This window comes from Papaver somniferum, chromosome 9, assembly GCF_003573695.1.
Source record: "Papaver somniferum cultivar HN1 chromosome 9, ASM357369v1, whole genome shotgun sequence".
NCBI lineage: Eukaryota > Viridiplantae > Streptophyta > Magnoliopsida > Ranunculales > Papaveraceae > Papaver > Papaver somniferum.
The window spans coordinates 75,964,321-75,978,865 of NC_039366.1; the positions used below are offsets into that span (position 1 = coordinate 75,964,321).

General features: G+C 36.0%; 1 pseudogene; it reads left to right on the plus strand.

The window, feature by feature from the left end:
* Positions 1 to 753: 753 nt before the first annotated feature.
* LOC113312169 lies at positions 754 to 3,679 on the plus strand (annotated as a pseudogene).
* Positions 3,680 to 14,545: the final 10,866 nt, after the last annotated feature.

The window sequence follows — 14,545 nt, forward strand, 5'->3', positions numbered from 1 at the left end:
TGGAATTTTCTCAAGCCATTTTCATTTTTCATCACCCTCTTTTTTTTTTCTGCTCCCTAAGATATTTTCTCCCCTTGATATCAACTGAAGATTCAGTTCATGTCTCGATCTAAAATCGATCTTCAGTTGCAGTCTTGTATTCGATCTGGTAAGTATTTATCAGTATTAGTTTTTCGATTTCAGTTAATCGATTCTAGGGTTTCACGATTTTAGGGAATTTGATTTCAGGTCAGTTTTTTTCTTTTCTGTTTTTCATTTTAGTCTATCGATTTTAGGGTTCATCTCTGAATCTTTTTTTCAATTTTAGGGATTTTGATTTTAGTTTTTCAATTTCAGTTTATCGATTTTAGGGTTTCATCTGAACTATGTTGTTTCCGATTTCTTCTTTCTCGATTTAAAGGTTTCATATGTGAATCTAACACGATTTTATTTTCTCCATTTTAGGATTTGTCAAGGTTGAAGAGGTGAACTACTTTGAAGAAAGAACTTTGAAGAACTCAAGAACATAGAAGGTATAAGTTTAATTTATTGTTTTATGTTAAGCTGTTTTAGGGGTTTTGATATATTTGCAGTTTAGGGTTTAATTTCTGTTTTATGGTTTGCTGTAGTTATATGATTACTATTTCTATGAACTAGTAGTGAAGTTGTTTTAATTGTACTTCAATATTGTTTTTCTGAAGTTGTTTTGATTTTGGATGATAATAGCATTCTGAGATTTGGGTGTTTGCTGAACATGATAATAGAACATGATAAATAGTCCTAGTGGTGATTCTGAAAAGCTACTTGTATCTCATTCTCTCTTCGTTGAGTGGATGTTTCTCTCTTGTGACAAATGAGGAAGAGTTTGCTTCCCAATCTACATTGCCGAATGAATTTGCATCCTTACCTACCATCGAAAAGGCATGGGTCTTTAAATCGGAGAACGGTAACAAAGTCACTTCTCCGTCGCCATCGGTGTGATATAACTCTTGTAGCTGCACATTTTATCTTAGTAATACTATTTGTTTGTACTGCAGGAGGTAGTTCTCGGGCAATGTTTTCGATAAGCCAACCAAATCTCTTAGGACACAGTAAACGGACTCTTATTCTATCACCTCATATTGCAAAACAAAGTGACGGGTCTGCCAACTTTCAATGGGTGTCATTCCCTGTTGAAATGTCAGGTGTATCAGCAATTGTTCCATCACCGTCAGGACAGAAAATGCTTGTCACACGGAATCAGGAAAATGATAGTCCAACACATTTTGAAATCTGGGGACCATCTCAGGTGGACAAGGAAATACATGTCCCAAAATCGGTTCATGGCTCAGTATATACCGATGGATGGTAGTTGCTAGCGTCGGTTTTTATGTTTATGAGTGGTGTTTTAGTGAGAATTTGAAAGAAAACATTGTGATTTATTTCTTGTTTGCTTCATAGGTTTGAGGGAATTTCATCGAGCTCGGATGAAACTCTCATCGCTAATGTTTGCTGAGGATCCATGTCCATCCAAGCCAGTGTTTGATGGACTCGGCTACAAGAAAAGAGGTTCTACGGAGAAGGACTGCAATAGCTGGAAAGGGCAAGGAGATTTAGAAGAGGACTGGGGTGAAGCCTATTCGGGGAAAAGGCGTTCAGGACTATTTTCGTCAATATTGTCAGGTCCGTCATCTTTCTTGTCAACGCTTTAACTTGTCATTACATACATGTTTGGTTATGATGAAATTCATGTTTTCCTGATTTCAGTGGAGATGTACATGTTGTGGGTGGAATTTCCAAGTCATTAAGTGTAGGACAAGTTGTATGGGCGCCTAAGAATGATGATTTGAACCAGTATTTAGTTTTTGTGGGGTGGCCATCAGACCGTGGATATGAAAATATTGTGAGAAAGCTTGGAATGAAACACGGTTATAATATGCCATGCGCTCTATACACAGTTAAAGCATCAGTTCACAAATCAGAAACTGATAAACTTGAAACCAAGTAGGTTCCAATTTCTATCTAGATATTTTTCATCCGTCATGGTTCTAGTTTTAAGTTAGTTGGCCTGTTGGTGTTTAGATTGTGATCATAAGCTTATTATGTTCCAGAGGTGACAGAACTGAAGATAAGACTGCAGCCGTCAATCTTACTCAAGACATGAGTAGTGCATTCCTTCCCCGATTCAGGTGCACTATATGATGAGCTCCAATGATTGTTTTGTTACTGTCCAACTTAATTTGGTACATTAAGAAAATAACTGTTGGACATCGAAACGACTTTGAAAGCGCTGAGGGGTATATATTTTGTTTACAGCCCAGATGGGAAGTCTCTTGTTTTTTTGTCTGTAAAAAGTGCTGTGGACACTGGGACACATTCTTGTTTACTCCCTCAAAAATTCAATTGGACATTAGAGAAATGATTTTTTCTTCTTTTCTGTTTCTCTTTCAAGTGTCTAGCAGTCCAGTAGAGCCTCCTGAGATCAAGTATGGATACTCTACTGAGAGGAAAGAATGGAATTGGCTAGATATGTCAAGTCCTGTTTCCAATTACTCTATGAAGGTTTTGCGACATCCATTTGCATGCTTCTATTATGATAAACGTACTACCACCTAATTTTGTTTCCTTCTTTAGTTGACATACCTCTGATTCCACAAAATATGGTACAGGTTAGATCTATGCTTTGATCTCTCCAGTTCAGTATAATGAAGATTCCGGTTCACGATGCTTCTGTAGACCTTCCAGACGGTAATTTATTGGCATTCACTAACACTAAATAATGTAACTCAGATATTTTCACATATGCAAGAAAGATACTTTAAGTGTTAATATGTTTTGTTGCAGCAGATGGAAGTAGCATCTATATTCATAAATGTATTCAATTCATTTCAGGTGCCAGGACACCCTATGAATCCATATGTGTTTCTTCTAAAACCAGGAAAAGTGGTGCATGTGATCTATTGATTGTAATCCTTCATGGTGGACCGCATTCTATCTTGTTGACTAACTTCAATAAAAATTACCCGTTCCTGTCTACATTGGGTTACAGCTTGCTCATAGTTAATTATAGGTGATCCCAAAAAAATTCTTTCCACCGTTACTCTGAGGTTAGGCGAGATATCCACTCCCCTCGTGTATCCTCTTTATCTTGGTTCTCTTACTGAGTAGCTGGTAATTATTCAGAGGTTCATTGGGATTTGGGGAGGAGGCATTACAGTCGCTGCCAGGAAAAATTGGATCGCAAACGTTTACTTACATGTCTTGGATATGTTTTCTGGTTTGGATATTAAAGGGTTTTTTTTCTTTCCCATTATTCATTACGTAATAACAGATTTCTTAATGTGGACAGGATGTCAATGAGCAGTACTGAAACATCAAATTGGTTATTATGCAGGTATTTGGGCTTAAGTCAAAAAGCAGTACTCTGGTGATATTTTAGAAGCAGTTGAATCTTTGCCGAGGAGATTGGTTAAGCAAGCCAGCGGAGTCTGGTGATACTTATGGTGATATTTAGTCTTTATTTCCCTATTTTTCAATGCCTCTGTCAGTTGACACAAACTAGGTTACCCATCCATTTATAAACATCAGCACAGATCGAATATTGTATGTCAGTCACAACATACATAAGTTTACTTGTGTACATTTGTATCATAGATCGAATATTGTATGTCAGACTAATCACAACATACATAAGTTTACTTACATTTGTATCAGTTGAAGAATCCTTTCTTTTATAATAATATTATTATCTAGTGGTGATTCTCAACTACATTTGTATCAGTTTTGTATTGCCATTGTAGTTTGTATATATCTGTGTAGATGTTGAATATGGGGAACTAGGTAATTGCAGGGGGGAAAGTGTGGGGGTAATGAATTTTTACTAGGTCAATAAACATAGACTTGACCTTTTTTTTTGAGGTTGCAAAAAATTAGCAACCTCAGTGCTCTGTTGCTAAATTAGAACCAGAACCAATAAATTAGAACCAGAACTAACAGTATCTAGTTTCAGGTAAGGGTAATCCTGTAATTAGCAACAGAGTAGCAACAACAGACTGTTGTTGCTAATAAAAATTTTAGCAACGACAAGCGCCGTTGCGAATCCCCGTTGCTGACCGAGATTCGCAACAAAGCCTATGTTGTTGCGAAAAATTGCGACACAGTGTTTAGCAACGGCAAAAGCCTGACCCTGTTTAGCAACATCTATGGTAGGTTGCTAATACCTTAAAATGGTGTAGTGACAATATTCTCAAGAGTACTAATCTTTTCTTTTTGAAGTATATTTTCTTGAGTGAGTCTTTTGATATTGTTTGAGAAGGATTCAATGATCTTATAGAGTTCACGTTCTCAACTAAGAGACTTCTCAAATTCATCCAAAAGTTGAGAATGATTGTGAAGATCAATCGTCTCAGTTGGATTTTTTTTGATTCTTGTGGTATTCCTTTCTACCTCTGACATCACATCAATTGTCTTATTTCTTTCTCTGGATTCGGAAGAATCAACTAAGGAATTATCCTTTGAGGAAAAAGCAAGACACTTGACATAGTCAAAAGTATGGGAAGCCATAGACGATGCGTAGATAAGAGATACGACTTTGTCCACTGAATCAGATTGCTATAAACACAGACTTGTAAGGTCTTTTAAACGTGTTTTCCTGCTCTGATACCAATTCAAAATGCGGGGGTCTAACAACCTCACCCAATATTTCGATTAGAAATCTGTATGGACTAACTCTAATATACTTTTTAGAAAATCAACTAGAATGTCAGACTCAATCTTAATAAAAATTATATCAAGAAGTTAATATCTCTATTTCTTGATTTAAATCTTACTCAAGCAATCTGCGAGTCTCGATTAAATACAAGAGAGATAAACTTGGATGGTACCAAAGACCAACATCCAAGGATCAATCAATATCCAATCAACAACCAAAGGTTGGATTTCACTATTAATCGATACAACGCACAACCTGTGATATTTCAATTATATAACAAAATATAATGCGGAATAGAAATAACACAGACACCGGAAATTTTGTTAACGAGGAAACCGCAAATGCGGAAAACCCCCGGGACCTAGTCCAGATTGAACACCACATTGTATTAAGCCGCTAAAGACACTAGCCTACTACAAACTAACTTCGGTCTGGACTGTAGTTGAACCCTAATCAATCTCACACTGATTCAAGGTACAGTTGCGCTCCTTACGTCTCTGATCCCAGCAGGATACTACGCACTTGATTCCCTTAGCTGATCTCACCCACAACCAAGAGTTGCTACGACCCAAAGTCGAAGACTTTAGTAAACAAATCTGTATCACACAGAAAAGTCTACGGTAATAGATAAATCCGTCTCCCATGAATACACCTATGAGTTTTGTTTCGTCTTTTGATAAATCAAGGTGAACATGAACCAATCAATAAACTGGTCTTATATTCCCGAAGAATAGCCTAGTATTATTGATCACCTCATAATAATCTTAATCGACGCAGCGAAAAAAGATATTGTGGAATCACAAACGATGAGACGAAGTGTTTGTGATTACTTTTCTATCTTGCCTATCGGAGATATAAAATCTCAAGCCAATTATATCAATTGTACTCGTACGATAGAAGATGCAAGATCAGATCACACAACTACAAGAAAAGTAGTATCAGTCTGGCTTCACAACCCCAATGAAGTCTTTAAGTCATTAACCTGGTTTAGAAGAAGAAACCAAAGGTTAAAGGAGAATTGACTCTAGCTATGCAACTAGTATCACACGTAAGGTGTGGGGATTAGGTTTCCCAGTTGCTAGAGTTCTCCCTTATATAGTTTTCAAATCAGGGTTTGCAATCAATGTTAGCTTGGTAACAAAGCATTCAATATTCACTGTTAGATGAAAACCTGATTAGGTTTCAAGCTAATATTTCTCAACCTTTGGATCGAAAACTTAGCTTGTTACACACAAATGAAATGTCCAATTTTGGGTTTACGAACCGTTCCCAAACATTAACATTTGTGGGTTCAACAATAGTTAACCAAATGGTTAGCCATATAATTACTTTCATATCAACCATATTCTTCTTCACCATAACTAGTTCAAATGACTCAAATGAACTAGTTAGAGAGTTGTTCAATTGCTTAGATCTTATGTAACTACACAAGACACAATCGAAGCAAAAACGGTTTGATTCACTCGAATCGGTTCATGAACTTTATAGCCACGGTTTGCAAAAGCATTCCTTAGTTTAAATAAATATGAGTTCAAGAACAACCGGTTTTAGATATAACCTGCTCAAGTTCGCGGACTTAAGCTCATGGAAGGAGTTCACAAACTCCAGCAGAAATTCTCGGGTCGAGAACTTCCGCCAGTTCGTGGACTTGGCTCACGCCACTTCCATTTCTCTTGATCAACAAAGTTCGCAAACTTTGGTTCAAGGAATAAGGACTTATACATATATGTGTTTCCACAACAATGCTTATATCATACCAATGGTTATGTAATCTGAACTCTCATTTCAATCATTGAAACATTCTTAGAGGACGGATATAGCCGTTATTCACAGACCATTTTTCGTCAGAGCAATTTTCAAAGTGATTGAAACATAACATGACTTTCGTCACTAGGTAAAGATGAATTCGGCTAAAGCGAAAGCTTACCAACACATATTTCGAGAAATAGATAGGCGAGATAAACTCGGCTCGAAATAGCAAATGTGCATAATGGAAGTCTATATATCAAATCGACTTTTGTCTCAAGAGTAGGAGATAAAATAGATAGACTTTTGAGTGACAGATAAGTTCAAGTCTCCACATACCTTTTAGTCGATGAAGATCCACCAGTTCCTTGAGTAGTCCTTCGTCTTATATGATGATTGCCATGGAGTTCTTGAGCTCAATTACACTTTTTATCCTAGTCCGAGACCTTTAGCTATGTAGGATAGAAATCAAGATTTATAGTTTTGATCACTAACATTGACAAACATGCTTGAGATAGCAACGCATGCGAGTTCGACCGTAATGCTCTAACAATCTCCCCCTTTGTCAATTTTAGTGGCAAAACTATTAATACATATGAAATACAAAAAATAAATAAATAAATTTTTGTAGCTCCTATTCCACATGCCTAATCTTCAACATTACTCGAAATCTTCGTCACTTCCAAGTACTCCAATGATCCCAAAGGTTGTAAGTTTAGCATCATCTTTATTGAAAATCCGTAGCTATAACAACAAGAAAACAATAGTTCTCAATCATTGTTATACAATGTCATAGTATCATTACACAACGTCAAAGTTCAATTGTATCACAACTTCAACAACAATACTATGGTGATATGTATCAGTCCCCCTTAGTCAATACTCCATCTCAAATGGAAACCACTCCCCCTTACATAATGATCCGAAAACCATATGTATTTGTAGTGTGAACTACATATTAATTCTCCCCCTTTTTGTCAATAAATTGGCAAAGGTACAAGAACGAGATCCTAATGAAATTTCCGAAAGAGACATTTCTTGACCAAAAGAAAGCAAAAATATCAACTTGTTCTTTAGATGCAATCACAAAGCCGAAGCTAAATGCATTCATCAAGGAGTTTGTAAAGATACAAGATAACCCCTATAATATTCCACAGCCGCACTCCCCACAAAGATATGGCAATTAAGCGCAAGTTCAAAAGAACTCTTCCCCATTAAATGTCATTCCCGAAAGAACAACAAGAGCGACCTTAATTTCGAAAGAAAATAAGGATTTCTTTGGACATAAAAAATCACATACAAGTATGAATTTGAATCTAAAAAGTTCAATTAAATTAACCACGAGAGAACCCATGATTAATTTAATCGACAAATGCTCAAACATAAGTGAACTTATGGAGACTTAAAAAATACAATTAGATTAATCACAAGAAAACCCATAATTAATCTAATTGAAATACACAACCAAATTAATCACAAAAGTAATCAATTTAATTGGTCATGCTCGACATAAGAAAACTTACGGAGGAACAACCAAATAACCAAACAAGATGATTAACTTAGTTGAAAATGCTCGACATAAAGTACCTTACGGAACAACAGCATAGCTAATCAAAAATAATAAACTTGGTTGTTTAATTGTCAACATAAGACACTTTACGGAGCCTCACAGTAATACATAAAATATGGATCAGGGAAGATCAATTACTGCGGAATACACAAGGATTCATTCTATTTTCCCTCACTATTTGCACAATGACATACAATAGATATAATCCTTGCAAACAAAAGATTTTAACCTATCTTCCATCAATAATTGACAATATAGTCTTAACTTTTGTATTTGTCAAAAGTCCATTCATTCTTTCATCAATACATGCATATCGATATACGAAAGACTTTACTTTTGACAAGATATGGCACGGTCAAGTTCACGGACGTAAACACACAAACCCAATAACAATATTGCAATATATAAAACCATAAAGATTAATACTGCAAAAATCATCTTCCAAACAAGTTTAGAATTTAAACCAATAAATCTAAAAACATGAAGATGAAAACGTTGGACATAGCTATGTGTAATCACAATAATAGCTATTCCAAACTCTAGTTATTCTTCTAATAAAATTAAGAAAAATAGAAGATTTACTAGACAAAGAAACTCCTATAGAGAACATGATCTGAAAAACACTAGATCCGGTAAGCAACCAGAGATTGAACATGGACGAGCTCACCAGATGCTTTCGTCAGTTTGTTTTTCAAAAACTCAAGATTTCTTGTTGCAATTCTCAGTTGTTCACGTACGACTTCAAAATCTTGAAGAAGATTTCCTACCAGTTGTGATGATTTTTGAACTGGTAGTTTGTTTTCATAATCAATGGCATGAAGGCATGTTATGAAAACAGGATTCTCATGAAACTCGATAGTCTTCCCTTCTTTGGCTTCGTCATCTTCATTTCCTCCATTCATTGTGCACACCAAATTGGTAAAACCCTTTGACCTTTCAGAACAGTGTAACACGAGATGACACCCAAGTATATAAATACGTTCCATGGAAAACCCTAGGAAACTTGTACACGTTCGTGTGGGCCAGGAGTTCGTGCACTGGTGGTCACGGCCTTAAAATGTGACCAAAAGAAGAATGGAGTTCGAAAGTCATGACAAATAGTTGAGAACCAACTATTTAGAGGAAGTACATGCACACAACAAAAAAATTCTCAAGGACAAAAGATCATGATTATCTACAAGAGAGAAACTGGAGCAAAGCTCAACAGAATTTAAAGATAAAAAAAAAAGGAACAAGAAGAGAAAAAATACAACCTCGACAGCACTTCTCAAGACACACTTCTTGAGAACAATGAGCATCCTTCTTAAATTAAAAGAGGGATGCTGTATTGGGCAGTCATGGTGTATTAGGATGAGCATTTTGCTCATCAATTTTGACTTCTTCCTTTTCTCCTTCAGAAGGATTTAGAGACAAATCACATGACATAGTTAAAGGAGTTTTATTAAGAGAGGAAGTAGGAGTAGCTGAGTGAATCACTTTCCATAATTTTTTGATGCTTTCTGAGACTCGATTATTGATATGTAAGCAATCTGGAGCTGAACTCTTGGAATTGCGGTCTTCTCCAAAGAGAGACAAGAAACTTGACTTTTCTTTCTTTCTCCTATGTCTTTTCCTCCTTTCAGAGTTATTTAAGAAGTCAGTTACTCTTCGACCATTCTTCCTTCTACCATTTTTCGTTTCAAAAGCACAATTAAGAAAAGACTTATCATAGTAGTTTTCTTGATTGTCGAAAGTGCCTTTTACTCCAATAATGTGAGAGAGCGGTTTGATAACTTCTTTAGACGTCCATGCAAGCATGTTGTGAAGTTTTTCTTTCCTTAAACGAAACCGACATCTTCGCTCAGAATGTCCTTTCTTTCCGCAGAAATAGCAGTTAAAGGATTTATTCTTAACCGTTCTCGTGTGAGTATATTCGGAAGAAGTAGACTCCTTGTTTTTAGGTGCATTGCCAGCTGCGAAAGTTTTTTCACATGAAGAATTATCAATAGCCTTAAAAAAGTTGATCTTACTAGTTTTTGGAGCGTCTATTCCTTTATAGCCCAGACCACGTGTATCACGATGTTCTTTACATGCTCCAATCATAGAAGACAATTTTGTAGAGCTAGAATTGAATCTTCTCAGACTTTCTTCCGGTGATTTCACTTTATCAAGAACAACTGCAAGGTCAGTCTCCAAGGATTTTTTTTTGGCAAGAAGACTAAGTTCTTTGTCATCAAAACATTTTTGTTGAGAGTCATATCTTGCTTCAGAGTTTGAAAGTTTCTCTTCCAACAAGAAGTATTTTTGATAAAGATTATCACATTGAAGTGACTTCATATGTAGGTTTTCCTCATAATCCTTGAGGATCTATTCGTTAGAACGATTCGAAAAATAAACACCTGTGTAACATCTTCTCAACTTCTTGTTTTCTCGACAGAGAGGAGTCAGAAGAGGTGAGACATGAGAAGTTGTAATCTTCTTCATATTCCACGAATCCATAAACTTAACATACTCTGAGACTTCCTCATCAACATCTCTATCAATATCCGAATCACCTTCATCAGAAAGTTCATCCAACTGTTCTTCTAGGAGAGTTTCCCAATCAACAGTTTTTACATCAAGAGAATGTTTAGATATTGACTTAGATGTGACAGTTCTCTCAGGTGAATCCAAGATTTTAGAAATATCTGGTAATTTCTGAACTGGTACGTTATTAAAGATAGATTCGTCCATAATCAGATCGCTACAAACACAAACTTGTAAGGTCTTGAACGTGTTTGCCTACTATGATACTAATTGAAAAATCAGGGGTACAACAACCACACCCAACAATTCGATTAGCAATCTGTATGGACAAACTCCAGTATACTTTCTAGAGAATCAACTAGACAGTCAGACTCAATCTAGATAAAAGTATATCAAAGAGTTTATATCTCAATCTCTCGATTTGATCTTTACTCAAGCAAATAGAAATCTGCGAGTCTTTATCAAAAAGAGATAACTTGGATGGTACCAAAGACCAATATCCAAGTGTCAATCAATTTAAATCAACAACCAAAAGGTCATATATTCTAATTGATTGAACAACGCACAACCTGTGATATTTCAATTATATAAACAAATATAATGCGGAATAGAAATAACACAGACACCAGAATTTTGTTAACGAGGAAACCGCAAATGCAGAAAAACCCCGGGACCTAGTCCAGATTGAACACACACTGTATTAAGCCGCTACAAACACTAGCCTACTCCAAATTAACTTCGGTCTGGACTGTAGTTGAACCCCAATCAATCTCACACTGATCCAAGGTACAGTTATGCTCCTACGCCTCTGATCCCAGCAGGATGCTACGTACTTGATTCCCTTAGCTGATCTCACCCACAACTAAGAGTTGCTATGAATCAAAGTCGAAGACTTTAATAAATAAATCTGTATCACACAGAAAAGTCTACGGTAATAGATAAATCCATCTCCCACGAATATACCTATGAGTTTTGTTCCGTCTTTTGATAAATCAAGGTGAACAGGAACCAATCAATAAACCAGTCTTATATTCCCGAAGAACAACCTAGTATTATTGATCACCTCACAATAATCTTAATCAACGCAGCGAAAAAAGATATTGCGGAATCACAAACGATGAGACGAAGTGTTGTGATTACTTTTCTATCTTGCCTATCGGAGATATAAAATCTCAAGCCAATTATTTCAATTGTACTCGTACGATAAAAGATGCAAGATCAGATCACACAACTACAAGAAAAGTAGTATCGATCTGGCTTCACAATCCCAATGAAGTCTTTAAGTCGTTAACCTGGTTTAGAAGAAGAAACCAAAGGTTAAAGGAGAATCGACTCTAGCTATGCAACTAGTATCACACGTAAGGTGTGGGGATTAGGTTTCCCAGTTGCTAGAGTTCTCCCTTATATAGTTTTCAAATCAAGGTTTGCAATCAATGTTAGCTTGGTAACAAATCATTCAACATTCACCGTTAGATGAAAACCTAATTAGATTCAAGCTAATATTTCTCAACTATTGGATCGAAAACTTAGCTTGTTACACACAAAAGAAATGTCCAATTTTGGGTTTACGAACCGTTCCCAAACATTAACATTTGTTGGTTTAACAATAGTTAACCAAATGGTAAGCCATATAATTACTTTCATATCAACCATATTCTTCTTCACCATAACTAGTACAAATGACTCAAATGAACTAGTTAGAGAGTTGTTCAATTGCTTAGATCTTATTTAACTACACAAGACACAATCGAAGCAAAAACAGTTTTATTCACTCGAATCGGTTCATGAACTTTATAGCCACGGTTTGCAAAAGCATTCCTTAGTTTAAATAAATATGAGTTCAAGAACAACCGGTTTTAGATATAACCTGCTCAAGTTCGCGGACTTAAGCTCATGGAAGGAGTTCACAAACTCCAGCAGAAATTCTCGGGTCGAGAACTTCCGCCAGTTCGCGGACTTGGCTTACGCCACTTCCATTTCTCTTGATCAACAAAGCTCGCAAACTTTGGTTCAAGGAATAAGGACTTATACATATATGTGTTTCCACAACAATGCTTATTCATACCAATGATTATGTAATCTAAACTCTCATTTCAATCATTGAAACATTCTCAAAGGACGGATATAGCCGTTATTCACATACCATTTTTCGTCGGAGCAATTTTCAAAGTGATTGAAATATAACATGACTTTCGTCACTAGATAAAGATGAATTCGGCTAAAGCGAAAGCTTACCAACCATATTTCGAGAAATAGATATGCGAGATAAACTCGACTCGAAATAGCAAATGTGCATAATGAAAGTCTATATATCAAAACGACTTTTGTCTCAAGAGTAGGAGATAGAATATATAGATTTTTGAGTGACATATAAGTTCAAGTCTCCACATACCTTTTAGTCGATGAAGATCCAACAGTTCCTTGAGTAGTCCTTCGTCTTGTATGATGATTGCCATGGAGTTCTTGAGCTCAACTACACTTTATATCCTAATCCGAGACCTTTAGCTATGTAGGCTAGAAATCAAGACTTATAGTTTTGATCACTAACATTGACAAACATGCTTTCGATAGCAACGCATGCGAGTTCGACCGAGCAATGCTCTAACATTTGTGACACATTAGCAACCCTCTATTTTTTTTATAGTGCCACCAACTAATTATTTAAAATAAATGGATGAAATGGTTGGAATAATGTTTCACTTCGGTTTTCATAATTTAGTAGTGTTTAATTAAAATTATAGAATTGTAAAAAAGATTAAAAATTAAAAATTGTTGAAAAATACTGTCAGCACATAATGTCACCCCTAGCAGATTCAAATTTAATAAAAGTGAGAAGCAAAAGAATTGATATGTAGGAAAGCAATTCCACTCGAATTGTATGCTCCAAATCAATGAATATCAATCTCTCCACATTACATTTTAAATTGAAGTTTACCCGTCTACAAACGAACTTTTCCTATTGGAATACCATGAGTCTTGAAATTAAAATGTCAAGCCGGGAATTAACCTAACAAGACAAACGATCCATTATAAACTTAACATTCCTAGTAATACCTTGCAAATCTTGGAGAATGTATGATGCATGCATATACTTTATTTCTCTCCACTGGCTGAGAATATGAGACCCACCTTGGTTGGACTTAATGATTAATCTAACAAAATAAAAACATAGGCGCAATTAGGATGTGATCATGGTGAGCCTTTGTCTTTGAACAATGTTTGTGCTGCTCTATGTCTAGTTTTGTCAACAATGTTGAACAAACAACATGTTAAGGGCAGTGGCTCATATCCACTTGTTTGCGCTGACGTTGACAAAACTGGTATATACCGTGTAGAAATAGCATTGGCCTATAATAGTAGAAGAGATATAAGTAGTACTTACAAAACAAATAACATTGGCCTATAATAGTAGAAGAGATATAAATAGCACTTACAAAACCATGGGCGTTCAGTGAACTTGGTATTGACCTTTACAATTTCATCAGAAACAGAGGTGCCGATGTCACTTGTTTCCTTCACCCTCTCCACTGCTTCAAATCCATTCTCTTTGTTACTGCATCACCAGTTTCAGGTAGCTCCACATACACTAACCTCTCCCAAGTGATCCTAACAATGCCAAGCCATCCACTAAAGCGATTTTTAACAAAAATTCTTATGGGATTTGGACATTGGTCTATTTTGTACATATCTCATTAAGCACATGTCCTGTTCCACTGACATTAAACCCTTTTTGTCGAGTAATACAGAGGCATGCACCGTTTTGCATAGTCTGTTGTAAGTTTAATAGCTAGATAATGAAGGCATAGATGTACATAAGCACCTGAGTATGGTTGTAATGCACTGTAATTAAACATCTGTGTAAGCTCATAGGTGTTCGTACTTCTTTGCAGTTGTGTGCAAATACTCACTACGGATTGCATGCTTCTACCAAATTTCGAATCTTATGGCTAACCAAAGCTCATTGGTATTCATGCTTCTGTGGGAGCACATGGGAGAGTTTGAGCATGAACGCTTGGTGAGTGCATTGGAACTTTAGTTTTCTCCAATTCTTAAAC